The sequence below is a fragment of the Balaenoptera borealis genome (genome assembly GCF_965194805.1).
Source record: "Balaenoptera borealis genome assembly, chromosome: 15".
NCBI lineage: Eukaryota > Metazoa > Chordata > Mammalia > Artiodactyla > Balaenopteridae > Balaenoptera > Balaenoptera borealis.
The window spans coordinates 41,939,752-41,962,684 of NC_138871.1; the positions used below are offsets into that span (position 1 = coordinate 41,939,752).

Below are 22,933 nucleotides of genomic sequence, written 5' to 3' on the forward strand. Positions count from 1 at the left end.
AGGAGTTTCCAGCGACTTTTAATGAAAATGCACATGTTATTTCGGATCTGTTCTAGAAGCACAGTCCTTGTCTTTGGGACAAGTGTCATAATCATTCCATGAGCCTTCACCAAGTCTAACTGTACCTGGGTGCAAAGTAGCTGGCTTCTCTTCATGACAAACTTGTGTAGTATCCATCTCACTTATCTAAGTGTGAAGGGCATATACTATTTGGGGAGTTATAGCAAGATGATTTCCTAAACTCTTATCAAAAAACAGAACCAACTCCAAGAACTCATTAAAATATACTTGAAGCTGAAATAAAAGTTTCATGAGCAAAGGAGGGGTGAGGTGGGGGATGGTATGAGCATCAAATATCCAGCTCTATAAATAATTCTTAGATTGAGATGAGGTCATGAGTAGAATCCTCATGATGGAATCAGTGTCTTTATAAAAAGAGACATCAGAGGGCTTGCTCTCTCTCACACCCTCTCTCTGCCACATGAGGACCTAGCAAGAAGGCGGCCATCTACAAACCAGGAAGAGAGCTCTCATCAGAACATGGTCCTGCGGGCAGCCTGATCTCAGACTTCCAGCTTCCAGAACTAGACGAAATAAATTTCTGGTGTTTAAGCCACCCAGTCTGTGGTATTTTGTTATGGCAGTTCGAGCTGACTAAGACACCTGGTGTCCAGAAGATTTTCATAATTTTTAGTAAAGGACATACCTGCAGGAGTGGCCTGAGTCTGATGCCTTGGTTAATACATAAACAGACTCTGAGTTGCTCTTCTTCTACTTATAGCCAAGATATTACCTGGCACTACAGTTTTGTTTGATAGACAGTATTGGCCCATGCTTGTCAACTAACCTGCGTGAAATAACATTATTACTGTATTATGTCGAGTTAGACTGCATAATATTTCCATTGTAGGACACACATGATGAAGAGATTTCAAAGTTCTCGACTGTTTACATAATTAGCATTACACATTTGTAAAATTAAGGTAGCACTATCACCGTTATTACCATATTTCCTTCCTTCCAGGCTGCTGAGACATTATGTGTGTTCACTTTTGAGAATGATCAGAGGAAATGCCTCCATCTCCAAAGGATCTCTGTGTCCCCACAGTCCCTGTGGAAGGTTCCCAAAACCCTCACTTCATCTTGTGACCTTGCCCAAAATTAAATAACCAAGGCCAGCTTAAGGAATAAGAGAAGAGAACAAGAGGGAACTGGCCTAAAACACCTGGCTCTGAGTGTAGTTTATCGCTCCACTGCTGGTTTGAAAGGATTATGTAGCCATAGGCTATTTCCAGATAGAAAGATGGTTCAGTGACATCCCTTTGGTAAATAAGTAGCTATTCCTCCTCCCTCTAAACGTCACATTGAAGTAGGCTGTGTTTTCTGATTAATTCATTTTGAATACCGCTGACTGTCTGTCACTGTAGTCATATGTCACTGGTGGCAGCTCAGAGAGGCTAACCTTCTTTAATATCAGTGCACACAATTCATTTTAAAATGTGGTCTAATAGCTACCAAATACCTGCAAGGTAAAGGGAAGATGGGATGCATTTTCCCTCAAAATAGCCTGCAACCAAATTTATGAAAGCAAACTCTATAGGCACAATAGTGTTCTTTGCAATGCAAAGGCTGTAAACCACTTGGAAATCTCCCCAAAGAATTTTCTTCGTTGTTTACCAGAGCCTGACCAAGCCCTTGGTACTCAGACATGAGGGGAGATAAGGTACCTACTTAAGTTTTCTTAGGTGTATAATTAGAGAGGGACTAGAGACCATGACCCCTTGTCTTTGAGTGGTCTGACAGCATAACCCTAGGTTTTCACAACAGCAAGCACCCACAGGCAAGCTCTGCTCAATGCATCTCACTTTTTTCAGTTCTGGAAGGAGAGTGGCTTGGTGGAGACCCTGCGGAATGGGACCCTCTAGCAACCTTGTTCCTTGTTCTTTGAACACCCAATGGAAACTGCTGCTACTAAAATAAGTGCATTGCTTTTATGCATGGCCATGTGCAAAAGTGACAAGGCTTGGACCTAATCTTGCCCCAGGCTTCGGCCTCCACCTGCAACAATAAATACACACTCCTGTGTTTACAACTCCATAAACAGGGACATGTGTTTCTGTTAACAATGCATGCTCTGGGCTGTCTCTGTGATCAATTACTTTATATCATTTTCAAATTGCCACATGTTTACATCTTTCCAAAGAGCTGTCCCCTGAACGAAAAAGGGCCTGCCTGACTCTGGCATGGTCAGAGGGCTTCCCTTCAACTTATCACATCTCGAAATGCCACAGACAGAAAAGCTTCCGGGCTACTTGCTAAGAAAACTAGCATAAGCTGCTTATCAGAAAATATTAGGTATTCCCTGAAAGGAGAGCTGTTTTGTCAGTTGTTTGGGCTGTGTGAAATTCCTTTTTTGTCATGATAGGTCACTGCACAGAAGCTAACAGTAGACTGACATCTCCCCAGTGGATGCCAGGGCCCTGGGCAAAATCCTGAAAAGCTAGCCTTTGCTTTCAGGACAAGTATGCTATGGTTGGAATCCACGCCCTGTGTAATAAACGTAAGTGGTATTAGTGTTGTTTTAATTGTGTAATTTTTAAAAAGATTTTTAAATTTTAAATTAATAATTTAATTTTTAATTTAAGATGAAACAATTTTAAAGATAAAAATCAGTCAACTTACCTTGTGGATTCAGAGCCTACATAAATCATGGTGTTCTCCGGTATCTTACACCGGCCGAATAATTTGGTAGAAAATATTCCATTCTCTTTTTGAAACATCTCAGCTTAAGATTCAATATCCAAAATTTCAGTCCCTAAAGGAGTACCATGAGAAGCTGAAAACTTGAGTTCCATTCCTGTTCTATTAGTTATTGGTGGCACTGGGCAGATCATTCCAAATTCTTGAAACTCAGTTTCCACATCTGTAAAATGTCAATAAAAGTATCGTTTATCTCTTGGGGTAATTATGGGACTCATGGGAAGGCACTGAAGTAAAAATTCTTGTTCACTGCACAGGCCAGGACAAATGTAAGGCGAGGAAATTACTATGATTATAATCGAATGCATCGTCAAGTTGCACGCAATCACAGTGCTAGAGGCTAATCACTGCCACTCCTGGCTTTGGTTTTATGCTCAGTGTCTTGGGCCCAGCCAATCAGTGCACTGCTTTTATGCTGGGTGGATAATGACACAGGAGGATTGGATTCTGCCTGGTTTATGGTCTGGACTATACACATTTGCATTTTGACCAGAGACCTGGGAGAATTTACTGTGCTTCATGAAGTTTTACAATTGAGTCTATTAAGGATAATAATATTAATAATAACAATAATAATAATAATTGGACACTCAAATAGATTAAATGGCTTCCTCTAGGACATAACAGCTAGGAAAGGATCGAGATTTAATTTACGCCTAACCCTGTCTGGGTCAAAACAGCATAATCCAGAGGCATGGGGCTTCACAGACTCTGTTCCCTGATAAATCTTCTGAGAAAGGCAATGACCAGAAGCCATGTAACCTTAAGTTCCTTCCTTCCGTTCTCAAGAGCAAATAGAAGTGGTTTACATGTGATTCTTGGGGATGTAAAGACAGAGCCCCCAGTCTCAAGTTTGGAGCGGACGTGTGAAAAAATACAGGAATATTTTAGATCGCACTTACCTTCCCTCTTCTTTCATGAGAAGACTCAAATACTCTTTCTACTCACTCTCTCTCTCTCTCTCTCAATCTCTTTCTCCTTCTTTTCCTCCCTCCTCTCCTCCTTGTTTCTCTCTCCCTCTATCCCTCTATCTCTACCTCTACCTCTCTTTCTGTCTCCCTCTCTCTAGGAGAAAGATTAGCCCAGGAATAACAAGAGATTTTAGGCATCAGAACCGTATTTGAACACCACTCTACCACCTCCTAGCTGTGAGCTTGGGCATTGACTTAACTGCTCAGACCTCAGTACCCTCAAATGTGAAGGAAATAACCCCACACCCCTTTGCTCTATGTAAGGCTAAGGGGCTGTGGTGCAGACCACAGAAAATAGCATAAACAAGGTGTCTAGCAGGATGCTTGCCATTTAGGAACAGAAATTTTTTCTCTAATCTACACATAATATCCCAACAACTGGTACTAGAGCAACAAACTCAGACCACTCAGATTTTATCACCTTCTAAATATAAAGGTACTTGACAAACTAATGCATTTTCAAGGAATTGAATGACAGTTGTCAGATCATGCAGAGTGAGGCAGCATTTTTCTGGGTTACATGCCATTTGGTTACCAGTTCATGGATGCACCTTGCATGGCCTCTATAGTTCTTTTCCATGGTTGGAAAGCCTCTCATATGTGCTCAAAGATCAGTACATTTCAGCCTCATCCTTTCCGCATCTCTCCTTCTCCCTAATCACCCTGGCGCCTGCTGTGCAGCCGGCCAGAGGGCTGAATTCCTGTAGACAGGAGTTGAGGATGGTGCTGGGGATGGATTTGGTTTGCTTTATTGCAGTAACGGGTTTTAGGCATTTTCAGCATCTAACCTCATGTCCTTTACTGAGCTTGTTACAAATCACCACTATTATCAGCCTCAGTGTCCAGTATTAGGCAGGAGTTAAAGTCCACAGTGCTGAAAAGAGCTACTATTTAAAGCCAAGGATAGCCCCCATGTGAGGGACAGGAAACAACCCCTGAGACCCCCCCCCCCAGTATCCCTCCCCACAGACTTTCTCTGAATTCTCTCCAACTGCTACTTCCTTTTCTTAAATGTAGAAAATATTTCCTGATTATGCAAAATCCCAAGCCACGTGCCTGCAGAGCACACCTGTGATTCAGAGGTATTTCTGTTCTGAGAATGATTGCACCAAAACTGCATGGGAAAGCAAAGTGATAGAAGAACTTTCTGGAATCTTTTATTTATTCATTTATTTATTTGGCAATTTAGATGAATCACTTATCCCACTGTGAAGAAGCAAGATAAAGAAAGAATTGTTTTTCTGACAATTACCCATGGCTAAAGTAATCAAAAGGCCAAGATATAAACCCCTGAGCTGTGCTGTTTTGGGTTTGCTCTGAATAAATAAATATAATCTAAAACATTTATTTCTTAGATATTCCAAAATTGTCTGCTTTTTGGATTTGGCATTATCCTTACTATTCTGAAATGTACACCTATTTCTGTTTCAAACGAAAGTAATAATACACATTTTTGAAGTGAAGGAAGTCTGTATAATCTGCTATATCTTTTGTGGTGCATTCATCTGTAAATGTACTTTATAAACCACAAAATTGTACAACATAAGGTATTTACTGCATGTGGAATGTATATTTTTATTTTTACCCATAACCACAATAATAACAAAAGGATTGTTGCCTTGCTTGCACCATAGACATAGCAATACTACCTCCCCGAGCTCACACCTGAGCCAGTTTCTCTGCTTCCTTGTGAATTTGCAGACTAGACCTGGTGAACCCCTTCCAATCTGACAAACGTCATAACCCATCTACCCGAGTTACCGCATGTGGCTCCGGCTAAGAACATCACTGCACAATCATACATTTTTACAATGGGTCTATAAAACAACCATTATAATAAATGTCTGCTTAATTAATACATTAGGACATAAAGCAATTTATTATGCTCTTATTTGCTATCATTCTCCCTGTTCAAATTTAATAATGCAAAAAGGTTTCTCAGATGCCAACCCCTGGAAATAATAAAAATACATTCATCATGGATATTGAATGCAGACACGCCTGGCAGTACTGCTGGCAAAGAGAAGGCGGTCAAATGTGGAGAGAGGAACTGGGGGCTGTTTGCACAAGGCTGGCTGGAATCAGGTCTCTACGATAGAGGAACGAGCCCAGTGCAATTCTTGGCATGGTAGCAAGGAAGGTGTCTGGAATAACTATGACTACAATTGGCAACAAAAGGGGGCGGGAGGAAGGGAGCTGGGGTGAAAAGCTTTCAAGTCACTTGAATTCATGAGGGCTATGGAGGCTCAAATTGAAATTATCTCACTCTGTGCTGATAAATAAAGTAGCTCTGGTACCTAAATCATGACACTAACTATACGTTTCGATTTTTTTTAAGTAGTGATTAGGTGGATACTCTGGGGAACCTACCAGACTTCGCAGAGATAACAGACTCAACTTAATATCAACTTAAAAAGAGACTTGAATTCTAACCAATCTCATGTAATGAATTGAAATTCTATAGCTTTCAGAGGGGTGGGGGGAAAGATAAAAAAGCGACACAGCTCCATTCTCTAACTTGCTGTCAGGAAATATAATTTGTGCTCTCGGTGATTCACCTAGCTCATATGCAGCATGCAAATTTATTTCCCTAATAATCAGACCTGGAGATTGCCCAAGAGGATTAATAGCATCATTCCTTATGACCGCCAGGATATTATGCACCTCTGACATGGAAAAATTGTGTTAGTTCTACAGAGAAAACGCAAGGATATTTGTCCTGCTAGACAATATAATAGGCTGGTGCATCATCAGATTACAATGTCATTTCAAAAACCTTGAATACAAATAATGTACAGTGGGGGAAATGTTGGAACAACCTCTCTTAATTCAGTAGCCTTGAATTCACATGTATTTTTGTGTGTGCTCTGCGATGTATGCATATTTTTTTATTAGAGCTTTCCGACATTGCATGCAAAAAGGCAAGGATATTATATATTCTATGAGATCTTGTCATTGTTTCTTGGAAAACGGATGAAAAAGAAATGAAGAAAGGGGGCTTTCTATGGTTTGAGTTTGTTTTTATCCTACCCGTACGCAGCTGAAGATAGTGTTCAGAAGCAGAACTTTCATAGGCATACACTGATTGTCGGGGTTTATATATGGCATGTGCTTCTTGTATGTACAAGACATAGATATCTAAGAATTCAGTTTCCACTCATGTCTTGATTCAAACATGGAGTCATTCGTACATTCAATCACTTACTATTGGATACTCAAGGTAAAACAATGTGCTTCATAATTGTTGTTTGGGAGTATATTTTATTTTATTTCTTTATCTTTCACTGGGAATCGGTCAGAAAATTTCCAGAACAGTAATGTCTCCAGCTGTACTTTAGACCAAAGAACGCTGCCTTGAGACAGGACCAAATTTCATTATTATGCGCATGGGAGCAATAAGATTAGCTCCTACTGCTGCCCCTAAGGTGGAGCGGCAGGATGAACCAATGAGATGATGCTAATGTGCATGTTAATAGTATTCTGCTGGAAGAAGTTGGGATAATTAAACATGTACCGTCTCTTTAAGACAGAGCGGCACACATTTTCTTCGGATGGGTGTTTACAAGAATTCCAATTTCAGGTCATAGCCATTTCTGAGATTGCTTAAGAAAGAGATGGGAATAACTTATCTTATTCATGTATTCAAGGAACCTTATAAAATGTGCAAAACATAACAGTTTTAAGGGGCAAAACATGCATCTTATCTTGACAGAGCTGCTTTATTATGGGTACTGTTGTAGAGTGACCTAATATATGGAGCATTTTTAGCTAATATACCTTGCAGGAAACCAGCCTTTAATGTGATGGATTTTATGGTATCTCATTAGGGTGTGTTTATATAACCTGATACTAAACACGTTTTCAGATTCATGTTCCTTATTAAAATTGTGAGCCACATTGATTTCTAGTTGGAACAGCAATAGAGTCATTTTTACTATTAAGAAGGGTAGCTCTGAAGTTATTCCCAGAGCACAAGTATTCTCCATACAGACTTGGGGACTTGCCCTTTTATAGCTTCAGTGAGCACGGTCTTCATGGGATGGCCCACTGTCCTCTTATTGCTTAGAAACCTCTAGGTTATTATCCATAATGCAGAATAGCTAATGTCATAGGATCTTTTTTCCTTCTGGAAGGAAAAAAAAAATCCTGTTTATTCTCCTGTTGTTTTCTCATCAGCATCTTTGATTTTATGAGTTAGCCTCAAATAATATTAACACATTGGCTCTGGAGAGATACATATCTTCACATCTGAGCTTCTGGGGTTTTCATAACTAACACTACCAGTACCGGCAGTGTTTGTATGAAAGTGGCAAATTAAAAAAAAAAATCTTAACATTGCAAGTAGTGTTAAACAAAATAATGACTTTCACATGGTGAAGTCTCCGTTTTGTAAACTGATCCTGTGAGGTAACTCAGAAGTCAGCCGTAAATAGTGTCTCAGGGTATTTCAGTGGAGTCAGGGGAAATAATGACTTAGAGGTACTGTAAATAGTTTAAATTATTGGAAGGTCTTTCTAAGAAATGTAACGTAAGAAGGGAGAGAAATGTTTTTTCTCTATTGTGAAATGAGTACCCTTTTGGAGGTGATCCAAATTCAGAATGCAAATATTTAGAGAAAAAGACTATTTTTCGAGAAAAGCCAAAACTTTACTTTTCCTACTTGTTTCACAGAATCTAGTTAACACAATCCAACCAGGACCGAAAAAAGCACATCCAGACAGAAGCACAGATATGTTTATTTCACGCTTGCATTTTAAACTAAAATCACAAGGCTTTGAGAGAAAAGGGGGAGTAGACTTTCAACAGCAACATGTAGAAAACCTATGGAATGGGTATCATTACTCACGAGAGATTGAATATTGTTAATCATGTGATTTCATTTTAACCAGGTTTATAACTTTAGCTATAATCCTGGAATTGTAGTTCGCAAGCCTCAGATCATTGTTATCTATATTTGGCCTAAGAAATTTGAAGTCAGAACCTGTTCTCCGAAAAGAAGACAGTTTCTCTTTATTTTGCCCCTGGCATGCTATTCATTATTAAACATTAAAGTTGTGTCAATTACTTTCATACTTGATTATTATCCCAGTTATTCTACCAGCTAATCAAGTCTTTTTAAAGACGTTTCTGGCAGTGACGATGAGCTGATGTACAGGATAGAATTATTTGTGCTTTTTGTTTCCTAGTTCACCATAGCTACCGGCTATCTTAATTCACCCAGCCACCCCACTACCCATTACCATCACCCCCAAATAAGATAACAGGATGACTTACCCACTTGTTTTAATCACTGTGAAACTGAACTTCCATGTTACTCTTTGGCTAAATACAAGAGCCAGGTTCATGTGCTTGTTTTAAATGGGGATGAACCGAGTTATCCCGAGGACAACTCTTGTTGTTGTATTAACAGCTTCACAGTTATTCGGCCTGAGGTGTAATTATTTTACCATTATTACATGCAAAGCTTTTAACAAAACAGTCATTCCCTCCATTTAAGCAGAGAGTTTTATAATTTATTACATCTCTTTGGTCATCAACACAGTATACAAACAGTTGGCCACCGGTGACCAATTACATTAAGGTTAAGCAACATAACTTTAAATTAGAAATAAGCTCATGTATCTTCATCAAGGGCCTGCTGTGTGTTCACTGCTGTTTATGAGATGATACTAAATGTGGATATAGAGCACGCTCACTGGGACCAATTCCTTTCGGCCTGAAAATGGGAAAGTCTCCAGTGTACCCGAGTCCAGAGCTAATTAATGGGATAACATCTGCTTTAAGCATTCAGCTGGAGTAATTTCTATCAACTTTCCAGAGAAGGTGCAGGGGACACTGTCAGAGAACTAAGTATCTATCATGAGCCGTATTAAACTGTGACAGGCCTGCAAAAGCACATTTCTGTCTTGGTTTTGTATTTATTTAGGGTGTTGCAGCTGTCAACACGGGGTTTCCTCCCATTCTGCCTTTCTTCAGCGCGTGAATAATTGTTTGGGGGTTCATAAGCAAATAGCCTATTATATATACACATAGGCCAGGGAGCTGCTTATGTTTTCAAAACTCCAGTGTAGGAGAGATAAAAGACAAGAATAAAATAGCCATGTTCCTTCTGAAACAATCAGTTTTCGCCACAAAGACATTTATGTTGTTTTATCGTATTACTTAAAAACGCAGCAGGATTTGCTAAAGAGAAATACCCATACTGTAAAGCTTCCGAAGGGATAAGCCCACTTATTTCATGTTATTTCATGTTATCAGCTCTTGTACAACACAATTCCAGCTTTAGGAGTGACTAAATAAAGGCACCTGTCCTGTGTGGTCATTTACATAAATCCAACCTGAATGGAGGAAACGAAGTAATTCTCTGACAACTTAAAATAAGGGATGTGTGTGGAAGCAGCAAGAACAGCAATTGCTTTGTCAGAGGTTTCCCACCAATTCTAATTCTTTATTCATGTACTTTGTTTGTTTGTTTATTTCCCGGGGCAGTAGGACAAAGAGTTCATTTTAATTAACATTTCAGGAGGACCTACTTCCATAGGCCTGCTCTTTTGGAGTAAGGCAAATGAGTACACTTCCTATACAATCACACAATCAAGCAAACGGCACCAAGCTTTACGGTTCCAATGGTCAATATAAAGAGAGAGGAAACAGAACACATTGTTTTTAGTGTGTGAGCTGAATTACGTTGATGTCACTTTTTAATAATCATGGACCCAATAGGTGGCATACATAAAATATGATCCTGAGGAAGAAATGATAATAATGACCATTTACCTTTACCTGGAAGCTGATGGGGTCAAAGGCCAAATGTCAGTTCACAACAAGTATGGGGGAATTCACGGTCTAAAATCCCACAACCTCCTAAAAAGGGTGTCACTCAGGGTTATTTAGGGAAATGAAATTGAGAGGAGCATCAGGATATTTTTAAAAGAACCTTAATACTTATACCGTAGAGGAAAAAAAGTCAGCATTTTGTTTAGATATTTAATAATCCTATGAAATTTTTAATATTGCTAAATTGAAATTGTGGCTGTCCCCAGTTCACATTATTTATGCAATAATCTTGTAGTAAACTAATAAGTTGTGTTGGTTAATTGCCAAGCTATTTTGCATACAGTTAAGTTGTGCATATGAAAATACACATGTAGTATTTTATAACCCAAAGCAACTAACATGCTCATACCTAATGCATGCACGCACACTGTAACCCAGGACAAATTGCTCGTGTTAGTTACTACCACAGGCTGGCAGGCCAGAAAATACATTTGGTGCCTAATATGCATAAGCACAGAAATATGGTCAGGCTCATTACTGTAATAAAGCTGTGATTTGCCAGCAGGATCAGTGGAAACACACTTGAAGCCGTCTGTCCCTTCCACTGGCTCATGTGCCATAAAGCAATAAGGTTGTAACAAGGGTGAATCCTCAATTCAGTTGGGCTGCCTTGTCTGGGTTATCTGAACCCTTATTTGCCTTCAGGGGCCCATTTGCTTGTCCTAATGCGTACACAGTGATAATGTAGCCATTTACACAATAAGGAAGGTCTGCAAAACAGGAGTCTGCCCGGCAATAACATGAGGGAGCAAGAGTGTGGAGACCTGGCAACCGTTGGTCCAGTTACATAATTCCGTGGAGGAGTCTTCAAATCAGAGAGGTGGCTTTTGAATGTGTTTGAGAATAAGTAGAGTACTGGACAAGCAAAAAGCCAAGTGGATTTCTTTTTAGTGCTTTGATGAAATGAGAAGCAGGTTGATGAAAGAAAATGCCTTGGGTCCTCTGCTTGAAGTTTCCATATTACACAAAAGGCTCTTGAAAAATTATAGAATTTACATTGAGTAGAAGGCAGGTTAAGATGAAAGTTTGCTAGTTGGAGGGGAGACACTAAGGGGTCATTTCCTATGGGAAGGGACATTCAGTAATAACACAAGGGAAATCTGAATGAAAAGGTGAAGGCCAGGTGGCCCTGAAGTGGGCCATGGTGTCCCCCGAAAGCCCTCAAGCATCTTGGAGCCCTGCCCTTGTTGCCACAGTCATTGCATAGGCTTGTGAAGGACATTCTTTGACAGTCGAGAGCTAGAAAACTGAAACCCAAGTTTGAGGTCCACTAACAGCAACTTTGAAGATCAGATGGTACATATTTTACTCCTGTTGCTTTCTTTTATGCTTTTTCTAGCTTTTAATGAATGCTTGTTTTGTATTTTTACATACCCATGTAGCAGACTGAAGAGCTGTCGGCGGAGTATATGGAAGAAAATTACTAAGTGAGGTATCTGTAAAGCACGCATCTTTTGCGAGGTTTGCAAGAGAGTCTACTCACCAACTAGAAAAAGATAATTCAGAAATTTGCACATTCTGTTACCAGCATTACTTACCATACTTTTCTATAAGTATCAAAAGTGCCAAAGAGACCTTGTTGCTCTGGCCAACCTCAATTAACTGCTTCTTGGAACACTGTGTTGAGAAAGATTCTGAGGTCGCATGTGGTCTCACATGCATGAAGGGGAGAATGGTAGAATGAATTCCAGCTCTCTCACCCACAGGTACCAGTTTTCTAGTTCCAGATGTCATTCACAGCATCCTATCCTCTCACATCTGAGACGCCCTTCTGCATCCCTCATTTTTCAAGAGGCAACTCCACAGAACACTTTCAGACCTTCTTCATCTTGATGTGCTAGGCACATTGGGTTGGGCTATATAAATAATCATATACATTATTTATTATGCTTCTGCTATACATGTTATTAAATATGAATAATTTTTAGTCACACACCTTCACGTGGAATATAGAATATATAAAAATAATGTTCTATTTATGTTGATTCTCTATGGGAACTGGGCAAGCCATGGTGTAAGTAAAAGAGAAAGACCCGTAGCTAATGAGGAGCACATCCAGGTTGGCTTAATGGAAAAATGGAGAAGACAGCTCTTGGGGGAGTGTTGTTTGCAGGGATTTAGAATATTTGAACCCTGCTGCCATTGTTTCCCACTGGCCTTCAGTGGTGTCTCAGATGCCAGCAGAATAGATACTATGAGTTGATGTATCATCTCCAGGATGCCCCAAATTGAAGGGAAACAAGCTACTAGGCAAGGGTCACCTTTTAAATCAATAATCCTATTCCTTATTATCAGATCAGCTACTCACTTCCAAAGAGAGGACAGTCTATGGGAACTGCAGGATTTTTTTCTTTTGTTATTTTAAAGAGACGAGCCGTAGATTGAGTAGGAACGTGAGCAGCGAAGAACTACGCTGGGAAAGGTCTCTCCAGACTAAGCTGATCGTGAAGGCTCTGGGTTCCTGAGAATAAAGGATGTCAAAGCAAATCAACACACATCTTTCACATATTTCCTAGATGCTCTGGGATCTATCGCATAACACACAGGCACAGCACGAGCAGATGTTTGAGGGTCACAGATAAAATGGCTTATTACAGGAGATCTCACTCTACTTTAAGAGACCACTTATCTTTGTTTCTACTTATTATCAAAATTTTGTGAAAATTGTGATTTTTACTCTGTATCAGAAGACATAGAACTACAGCTGACATTTTTTCATTTACTCACTTTTGAGAGCTTTGTCACTTCTGAGAATTCAACATTTCTTCCCCCACGTGGGCATTTTCGTTATCACGTTTTACCACAGTGAAGCCTGCCTTGCCTCTGTTGCTCCACTTATAAGCACAGTCTCTGCCCTTGAAGTGCTTCTGCCTTCATGGAAGAGGACAGATGAGACAAAAGGAAGAGAGTGCCTGCCAAGATTCAACATTATAAACATCTCACAAGAGCAGCAAACAAACAGCAGGCCGTTGGTCAGGGCATGATCACGTCTGGGCCCCAGAGGGAGACAGGCAAAGCCCAGCTCAGCGATGGGCCATCCTTAGGGAATAGGCCTAAGACATGCTTCAGGAAGATGCTCAGGGCTGGTCCTTCAGGATGGAGGCTGTACCTCATCCTGGGAAGAAAGGTTCCTGCAATCATAGTACAAACATCAGCCTGGGACCATCATTTGTGGCCACTTTGATCATGGGTGTACTCCTTTACAGACTGGGTCTTTTACACTTGAGGTTCCCAGGGGAAACACTGGTTCAGGGAAACAAAAACAGCTATTGATGTTTGGTTTACAGGCATTCCTGTACTTTGACTTTTCTTGTCTTCCTTACTCCCCATGATCCCCTTTCTTTCCGCCCCCACTGCCTCCCTGAGGTCTCCCTGGATTTGATCTACTAACCTGGGTGCTGAGGCTGGATTTGAAATCTTCTGAAGGGTGCTTAACATGCCAGAGTTAACAGGCCTGCCTGGGCCAGCTGTCGTCTCAGAGCTGCCACAAACTCCACGGATTGTTTGGCAATAAAAGTCAGCTATAAAAGTGTGAAAAATACCAGAGACCCAAAGGGAGAGGGAGGAGAAAGGGGGAATGGCTCTTACACCCTTTTAGTGGACATCTGATTTATTTTTTAAATGGAAGAGCCACTTTTATAGCTACTGTAGTTCAATTATCTCTAATTTTACACATTTTATGCAAATTCTCAGCATCTTAATTGCAAATGAGAAGGAAACTTATTTTTTAAAGCAGAAAAACAAGGTATAGTTTCGTATTTTCTGTTCAATTTTTAATTCCTATTCTTGGTTCAGCACCATTAAACTTTTAAAACTCTTTTTACACAGTTGTTTAAACTTATGTGTAATTTAAAGCACACTCACATGTTCACAAACACCCATAGCCTTAAACAAGTAGCTAATTTTATTCTTAGACCTCACTCTCCCTCTTGGAAAAGATACTCTGATGTTCTCCTACATATAGTTTCAAAGGACTGCAAAAGAATATACGCAAAAGGTTTCACAAAGAAACTCGGTGTCTTACAAATCAAGCACACTGGAACATATTCTAAGCATCAAGAAACTTGGCTGCAGGTTTTTTGCCTAGATGCTCAGATTTCTAACCAGGAGTGTGCTGGCAGATGTGTGACAACCAACTCTCTTGAGAGGTGACAACTAACTCTGTCTGATTTGTAGCACTTGCCAATTTCCAAGGTGTAAACACTCCTGCTATGGTCCATTTCAAGCTACCAACAGGATACCAGTGAACCTGAAGGTGGGAAGAGATGGGCTCTATTGGTTCTCATGAGCAGAACTACCTCTAGCACACCACTACTTTCAGCAATTTGGACATGCTTCAGGGATTTCAACTGGCTTTCTTCTGATGTGGGGTCTCTAGAGGTAAAAAGCCAAAGGAAAACAAGTTTTCCACATTGGATAAAGATTTCAAAGACTTTATAGGCAGACAGAAAACTTAGCAGTATGTTTCCAAATCTAGAGTCATGAGTTTTCGTCAAGAATCTGGCAATTACTAGCCACCTACCCTGTGCCAAATCTTTGCCATGAAGTCTGTATCTTCACGTCTAAAATGTGAATAATAAAGTGTGCTCCGTTGTGGGACTATCTTCTAATAGCAAAAGAACTAATAGTTGTGGAATCACTTGACAGACTGAAAGGGATATGCGAATAAAAGCTAAATATCTTCATGGTTTATTTAACAATTATTGGTTTACTCAACAAATATGTCCTGATGTCACCATAGGAAACACAAAGATGTACATAACAGAATACATAGAATGATTCTTCAATAAATAGTGATTAGTGTTTTCATCAGGATATTCCATCCTGGCCATGTGTGGGAACTTTAAATATTTTTCTGAACACTGAATCTTGAGAAAAATTAGTCAAGAAATCAGGAAAAGGGGAAAAAGTGCTATCACTCTCTCGTGAGGATGAAAGCTTAATTTGGATCTGTGCTAGACTTCTCCATTGAAAAGGACAAAGAGAGCACTGAGAATGTTCTAATTAAGATTCCCTGAGAGGAAGGAGAGAGGAGTGCCCACCAAAGGTTTCAAATATGGTGGCTAAGCTAGCTCCAAGCCTCCTCACCCTGTTACCAACAATATTACATTGTAACCTTCCTCAATGGCCCACACAAAAAATTTGTGGCCAAGAGACTATCCAGTCCAGGTCCTCTCTTTCCTTAACAGCCATATTTCATTCTAGCACATCAAGCAGAGGGAACATAATCATTTGCCTCCAACAAAAATCCGGACTCCTCTGCAAACAGAAGCAACTGGAAACACAAAGGAAGGCTGTGTGGATAGCACTTCTCATTAGGCCCTCTGCCTAACAATAATTAGGCTTGCTCCCATTACTGTTGGACTCCGGGCAGCTGGTCCAATACTTATTTCTCCTAGAGGAAAATGAAGAGTACGTATGAGTCCCCGACTTTTACTTCTCCTCTTTCCTCCTTTCCCTTTGTGACTTCATGCTGGTTTGCAATTTGTGTTTTCACCACTGTAGTTAATTCTAGACACAGTCGATCAACTCATAGCCTCCTTAGTAATGGACGTACCTCTGAATAAAATTGCGTGAAGCTCCATACTTCGATGGAGAGAATCCCTACCAGCCCTTCCATCTTGTATTTAGCCGGCTACCCTTCACTGAAGTTACATTTATAGCATAATTAATGAAATAAGCTTTTCTTCTGACTTGCCTAAATAGCAGGGACGGGTGACTTGGAAACTATTTGTTAGGAAGTGCTACTACCTAAATGGTCTGAGACCTTTCTACACAACCCCTGACAGCTGAAATATTCCATCTTGAGCATGTGACTGAAACCTGACAGGCTGAAAAATACACATGCCTCATAATGCATGTCAACAATTTTACTATCTGGTACAAATGGAAACTTGCTGAATTTATTCCTTAAAATGCTTTTTATGCTTTCCTTGGTTCTGGCTTAGTGGTAATGTATTTAAATGTCTGGGAGAAATATTCAAAAGAATGAACCACATAACTTTACTTGAGATGCCTACATTTCAAACCAAATACTGGCAGATCAGTGAGTATCTAGGTTAATACTCTCCTTATTTGATTAGGATAATCCACGGAGACACTGACTTATTCCTTCAGATCCTGCCTTTTAACCAATCAATATGTCTAGGGTTATGGTTTTCAGAAGGCAGGTGATAATTTTGGAGATAACATCTCAAGGTGCTGCTGACATTGAGATGCATATTCAATATGTTCTTGGAGTGACAGAACACAGCAATGTTGGAAGCTCCCCCCAGAAATACGTGCACAGTGCATACCCATGCCCAGGATGCCACTAACCTTTAATTCTTGAAGCTCCAATATAGATTAAGCCCACTGGCTCTTAGTAATGTCAATGTAAATTTGAAAATTCAAGGGGTGGGCAGTGACTACCTTTCCCTCAGATGGTCCTGTCTTTTCAGTGTAGGGAAACCCCTACAAGGAAAGGAAAGAAGCAGCTTTCCACCCAAAGGTCAATCGTGGGGACGGGAGGAAGAGCCGTGGAGGGCAGCAAGGCAGTGAGCTGGTAGTCTGCCTGAATTAGCACGTGTCACTACCTACAAAGAATAGGGATCACACGAGAACAAGGGAAGGTGCGGGAAAACAAAGGCAAAACATTAGACATGGATTTTTCAGAATGTCATTAAAATGTATCTATTTTACTTTCACAGGATGAAAATTATCTGCCTGCTTTGTATTCATCTTGCCTTGACTGAAATTAGTTGTCAGACCTCTGTTTATAGCCTAATTACCTTTTTCCTAAGGAAAAAAAAAAAAAAAAGAGGTAAAAGAAATAACAATAAATTTGTAATGGAAAAGCTACAAGTTTGTAGTATTAGTACAGATTGGGGATGGCTCTAGGAACAGGGTTTGAAAATAATCTAAACAAATCTGGAGAAGCCTTGTGTTCCTCAGAAGACTAGGATGTTGTTGGTTCTCTCCATATCGTTTGGTGCCGTGGTTATGACTCCTGGCCACAAACACTCGTGAGTAAGTAGTGCTCAGGGCAGCTACAGTGTAGTGTCTATTTTATTTGGCTCTCTTATCCAGCCAGCGAGATAATCGAGGGTTCACACTCGAGATCATGGGCTGGCAACATTTTGTGTTAAGGGCCAAATGGCGAATATTTTAGTCTTTATGGGCCATATCGTCTCTATCACAATTACTCAGCTCTGCTGTTGAGGTACAAAACAACCATTGACAATATGCAAACAAATGAGCGTGACTGTGCTCCAACAAAATTTGATTGACAAAAACAGGCAGTAGGCCAGATTTGGCTCCCAGGCCACAGTTTGCCAAACCCTGCTCAGGACAATTCAACCAATGGAATGTGGGAAGAAACCAACGTATGCACAGCATGGCATAGAGTAAGTGTTCAACAAATGTATTTTGAACAAAAATGAGTATCAATTAAGCTAAAAAAAAAAAACAAAGATTTTTTTACTCAATAGGAGAAATATGGAGCTACCTCCAAGTAAGAATCCATGGGTTAAAAAAAAATAGTTTTAGTGAATTCTTATCAACAACAAAAACAAGTAGTAGATGAATATGATGGGGACACAGAGGCAAGATAAGCAAAAACACCCGGCTTACCAAAGCTTAGCAAAAGGCAAAATTCTCTGCACAATTAGCCACAGAGAATGGCACCATATTACGACACCATGTAATAACTGAGCTTTACCAATATGCCCCTCTGCCGTCAACATAAGGGAACATTGCAGGAAGTGTTAGCTAAGTCAGGGCAATGCAAAATGTATTTTTTAAAGATATGCATCAAAATGAGCAGCTTTTAAAAAACGATCTCCCTTGAAAGGATGAGCTTCAGTTATGTCATAAATAAGCACCAGATTTGGGAGGAAAAGTTCTGGGTCTCAGTCTTGGTACTGCTCCTTGCCTTGTTTGGCCACTTTCCCCATCTATATTACAAGGGTTGGACCAGATGATCTGTGATACTCAAACCCTGACTCTAAACTCCTGTGATTCCAATGCCAGCTTCACCGATTTGTTCTTTTAGTGAGAGGATCCCTGACTTATTCTAATATGCTTTTTACCTAAGGGTGTAATGTTGAATTGCCTTTGTTTTCTCCTCTACTGAGCAAGTTTCCATTCCATCCCAACCCCCTCACAGCGAGAGTCTCATCTTAAATGTCAAGGTAGCCCATGTTCCCCATAGGTAGCTAGGGACAGGATGCAGTCAGGACAGCAGCCAAAGACCCCTCTCCAGGCCGAGCCTGCAAAGTCATCCTGGGCGTCCTGAGCATGCCTCAGCTGGAGGGGCTTTCCCCACTCAGTGCCTGGACCATTGCCAAGAAGATCTGTCCAGCTGTAAGCCTGATTTTATATAGTTATTTTCACTTATTTTTTATTTCACAAGATGTAAACGAATCTGTTTAACTAGGAAATCACGTCCCTTGAAAGTGATTATAACCTAATTTGACATGCAGTATTTGTATACTTATTCTAGTGTTATGATGCATTCACTGTGTTTACATAAATAGAGATTTCTGTGTAATTACTACAAGATAATGTAAAGAGTTAATCACATGAAATCCCCCAAAATCTCATTTGAGTGAATTTTTTTAACTTGAATTCCAAAATGTTCTCTAAATCTTTTTTGAGAACCTTACAGAAACATCTACTATTGTCATCCGTTCTTGTTTGCTCATTAATTGATACAGTCAGATAATTTACTGTGTGCCTAATATGTACACAGATACCAATAAAGATAAAATAGACACACCTATTGCCTTCAAGAGCACTGAATCTAAAGTCTGGTACCGCATCACAAAGAAAGGTAAACTCTGCCTTGATCCTGTCTGCTTGTCTTGGATACTCACTATATATTCTTCATGAAAAATACAATGGAAGAAATACACAAGAATGCTTTGCATGAAAAGGAATATCAAGAGGAGAGAGAGAGAGAGGCAAAATTAGCATGGAATTCTAGAGGAAGGGCTGCAAATATTTTAAAGTTTTCTTCTTTTTATATTTTATTGACAAGGGAAGGAATTTCCCCCAAACTGGAATATTTTATTAAAACTAGGGAGGAACGATCACATAAAGATCTATCCAATAGCTCTTTACTTATACAACAATTTAGGAAAGACCTACCTGTCTATCTTCCTGAGGTTAGGTAAATGCTCCTCTTTGCACTCATTTGCCTTCATTCATTCCATTTATACCATATGCTTGCCTCTGCCTTAGCATCTCTGAGGGTTAAAAATTAGGTAAAAGGCTTACCAAAGTATTCCAAGCTGTGTGTATGGTAAAAAGAGGGCTTGAAAAATGTCTGCAATGGCATCTGTAGATGTTAGGAAGGTGAGGGTGTCACTGCATGTGTACACTTCACAAACACCATATCCTCTTATCACTTTCACTAGATGCTGCATGCTCAGGTGGACCAGGGAGGAGAAAGTATCTTCACTTCTCCTAGGAATGTTATTCCTCCATCGCCACGTTCCAAACCTTCTCTCAAATCCTCGGGCTCTTCTTTTTACTGTGTTTTCTAGATGACAAAGACATTTAGACATAGTTATAAAGTAATGTCTTCAGCAAAATAGAACATCCGTATTTTTTGAGGATGACTTTTGTACAGTTCCTATCCAAAATTTGTCAGAATGAGACACAGAGATTCAGGAATAAAAGAGATTACAGGAGTTGCCTCTGGTACCCTTAAGAAATCCAAGTCACTGTTTTAAACCTAGGATCCCAATACTTCAATGTAATTTTATTCAAATTAATGTACACTGACTAAAGTACCTGATATGCCCAACAGTTCATGAGTTCAATTAATTTTCTTCAAGAGAAGGAATAAAAAGTATATACCATTTGGCAATAAGGTCCTGCAGAACTAAAACATTATTACAATGAGCATGGCATTATATCACTATTTGTTGAACTATTTATACACAAACTATTTCTATAAAGGAATTATTCTTAAACCATTCATTAGGCAACCCTTAAAATGATTCGTACTGGTAAGCTAATTAACCATGTACAGCCTACTTGCTATGTACGTTTTTCATGCAAGTTCCATTTTGTTCTCCCATTACAGATGCAGTGTAGTCATCATGGTGAAGAGTCAGAATAATGTGCTTTGGATGTGCTATTAGTACCATGTTCCTATGAGCAAGTTACTCAACTTTTCTGTGCTTTAGTTTCACTTCTTATAAAATGGGAATAATAATTCCCATTGTTATGAGGATTTAAATAACTTATACATAGAGGGGACTTAGACCATTGACCGGCACATGAGAAAGACACAGTAAATGTTTGCTATTTGTACTTGTAGCAGCAGTGATCACACTGGCCTTGGATGGCATTTATATACACTCACTGCTGTGTTTTCCTTGTTCATTTTTATTCAACCTATCTCTAAATTCTAAGCCCTTGTGGAACATTATCAATGCCAATAGGGGCCTCAGGTAATGACAAATTATCCATTTAAGTGTATGTATTCTCCCTACCCCCGAAATCCCCACTACATTTCAATCGTCCCTTAAAATGGCTAATTCTGAAGGGACTGTGTCCATGACCATTTGTTTATTTGCATATTGGACATTTCTAGTGGAAACACCAGACACTTGTAATGACGTTAACTATCAACAATATAGGAAACTCCCTGATAAAGTTCCTTTTTATAATCTACCTCTCCTTTTGGCCTGCTTCCTTTCTAACTGAGCCAGCCCACCCACCCAACCCAGGCTACAGAAGATAAGCACGTGTGAAATACAGAATTTCCAAGTTCCACTTTCCTTCCCCTTCTACCAATCAGTGCTTATTAAACTCTGAAGGTAAGTTTACTTATTCTTGACATGAGTTCTTCGCGATAATCATCGTAGGAAAAGAAAGTTATTTCTCTTGCTGCATCTATAGCATTTTCTTATGGCACGTCCAAGCCAACTTGATCCAGTCTCGAGGGAATGAAAGGAAGTCTCTGAAGAGTCTTCTCAGAGGCGGGGGAGTCCGCAGGAGCACCACATGTCCCAATTTTGAGGTGACTGCTGCAAATTAACATCCTGTCTCCCCTGTGTTTCCGACAGCAGATTGAATATTCTCTTCCTCCAGGTGCCTGTTGATCGCCTGAGCTGTGATAGTGCTGCTTGAATGGCAAGGGGATGGGGTAGATTTGGAGTTATCCAAACCAAAAACACGTTGGAAGAGACTCAGTCCAATCATAGACTCTGTGAGGCCTCCTGAGGGTTGTCAGGTTTCCAGCAGAATATTAGTTGGTTACTTAACATATTCTATTGTCTTCATTAAAGGCTTTAAATCCAGCTTTGCTTAATTTTACTAAATAAGATACCTAGAAAATAGAATCCCTTTTCCTCTCCATTGGTATAAGGGGAAAGCATTCCCCTGAATCAGTGCTCTTTCCACATGGGAAGAAAATGTGATACATGGATGTCCGTGTCTGGTCTACTACTAAAATGTTCATAGTATCATTTAATGCAGATACTCTTCCTTTCAGATTTTTCAATTGAGGGACATGAGAAATAGGTTTTTTTTGTTTTCATTTAAATTTTCTCTAAGCTCTAAAATGCAACATTTTGGATTTGAGAAACTCAAATAAAAGGCAAAGTATATCAGAAGTGTCTTGCTAAGTGCTATGTTGGTTTCTAAATAAACTTAGGAAAGTGCTTTATTCCAAACAGGATTAACATTCCTCTGGCTCACCTTCTGCAAACATAACTTGATTCTGCTGTGGCACACTCAAAGGGGGAAAATATTAGATGTGAAATTTATAAAAGGTGGCACACAGAAAAATAGCAATACTTCAAAAATAGCAATGCCTCTAAAAAGTAATATATTATTATTAGAGAAACAAGGTGATAGAGTGATGCCACTCATAACTTTTCTCCAACAGCTAGAACACCTGTTCCAACATTGTTTTTGTTCAGATTTGCTTTCTTTGTTTGGTAGAACTACTTACTGTAATAATAACTACATGAAGTCATTTACCAAGGTGACTAAACTATCTTCTGTTAGGGTGTCAAACCGCCCCAAACTGGAAGACCAAATAAGAGTCTGGATGTTGGACTGAGAAACAGTCTTACTGTGAAAGACTGATGTCTATGCTCATCCTTACTGTACATGCTCCCAACTTGGGCCTCACTGCCTTTGAGAAATTCTCACCAAGGCCCAAGGACCAGTTTACAGATTGCTTTTCTAAGTTTTCAGTGAAAACAACCCAGACTGGAATGAATCAACATGTTTAAAGGACTGTTAGGCAGCTCTTCTCTCTCCCTAGATCTCAGTGATTGTTACAAAGATGAAGGGTCCAGTCATTCCTCCACCTCTGAATTGTCATTTGACCTATGAGTTACTGTCATTTGACCTATGACCTA

At 39.7% G+C, this 22,933-nt stretch overlaps 1 long non-coding RNA gene across 16 annotated transcripts in view; it reads right to left on the reverse strand.

Annotated features, from left to right (window-relative positions):
• The window catches only part of LOC309612484, a 621,998-nt gene that overhangs the window by 4,657 nt on the left and 594,408 nt on the right, over window positions 1-22,933 (reverse strand). For 9 of the 16 annotated variants that reach the window (XR_014235167.1, XR_014235168.1, XR_014235169.1 and 6 more), the window contains one exon: window positions 707-20,091. This is a non-coding gene — a long non-coding RNA (uncharacterized lncRNA). The remainder of the gene's footprint in view (window positions 1-706; window positions 20,092-22,933) is intronic. The other 7 variants (XR_014235173.1, XR_014235174.1, XR_014235175.1 and 4 more) reach the window with 7 other exon arrangements.